This window comes from Trachymyrmex septentrionalis, unplaced genomic scaffold, assembly GCF_001594115.1.
Source record: "Trachymyrmex septentrionalis isolate Tsep2-gDNA-1 unplaced genomic scaffold, Tsep1.0 scaffold80, whole genome shotgun sequence".
Lineage (NCBI taxonomy): Eukaryota > Metazoa > Arthropoda > Insecta > Hymenoptera > Formicidae > Trachymyrmex > Trachymyrmex septentrionalis.
Window position 1 is genome coordinate 2,243,019 of NW_017305988.1, and position 1,040 is coordinate 2,244,058.

At 28.0% G+C, this 1,040-nt stretch overlaps 2 protein-coding genes across 7 annotated transcripts in view; one reads left to right on the forward strand and one right to left on the reverse strand.

Annotated features, from left to right (window-relative positions):
* The window catches only part of LOC108754712, a 68,212-nt gene that overhangs the window by 16,952 nt on the left and 50,220 nt on the right, over positions 1 to 1,040 (forward strand). The window lies entirely within an intron of this gene.
* LOC108754709 (solute carrier family 26 member 6-like) overlaps positions 1 to 1,040 on the reverse strand; it is a 16,894-nt gene that overhangs the window by 12,021 nt on the left and 3,833 nt on the right. The window lies entirely within an intron of this gene.

Here is a 1,040-nt window from a genome sequence, read left to right on the forward strand (position 1 = left end):
ATAATTAATCAAAATTTTAGCAATATTCATGTTAACAAGTATTATTTGTGTCATAACATTATATTTTATAACACTATTTCCCTCACATTTTCAATATATTAACGTGTCTCAAAATATTGCAATTTTATTCATTGAAATAATTATATTTTTTGAAACCAAACGTTATAGGGGAAAGTGAGGAAATTATGTGCAATCGATAATTGTGAGCATCTTGATTTAGCATTTCCTTAATAAATAGAGACTCAACCATGGCGAAATTTATGAGCTGAAAGTAGTTCTTTTAAGATATAATCATAGATAAACGTAGTAGCAAAAGAAAAAAAGTAAATTACGTATTTTTAATGTATTTTTGTGTCCAGAAAACAAGATGGTAAGTATTTTTATCTGTTTATTCAACCTTGCACATACCGTACTAAAATATGTCATTATGTGTGTCTTTTAAGCTGTTGGTTATTGAGTTAGGTTAAAAAGTCTTGAAGTAATCGTTTGTCTTATCGATTGAGTTCGCAGTAATAATTTAAAGTTACAGTTTGTTAAAATACACACAACCCGCCTTACATATACTATATGACTATTTTTTTTTGTTTTTTGTTTTGTATTGTTTCAAATGTTTTATAATTACGAAAAAAAGACAAATGAAAGTACTTGAACTAAGACTATAAATACAATTTTTCTAATTTTTGTAACATTTTTCCAAATTTTGTATTTACTTTGGCTTAAACATATATTTTCTCATTTCCTTATCTCAACATTCTATGAAATATTTATTTTATTCATTAATTTCCTGCGATTTTTGTCTTGCTTATAATTATCCAATCTATGCACACAATTACTCAATTCGACTTTTCTTTTTTCCTCGTTTTACGAGGAATACAACTAAATGAAAAATTGCTCAATATGAGATTGTATAATGATAGTAAAATGGAATTATATAATGATAGTAGTTTATAGCTTCTATTTCCATGCTCCCTCCAACCCTTCCCCCCCCCCCTCTCACTCTCTCTCTCTCTCTCTCTCTCTCTCTCTCTCTCTCTCTCTCT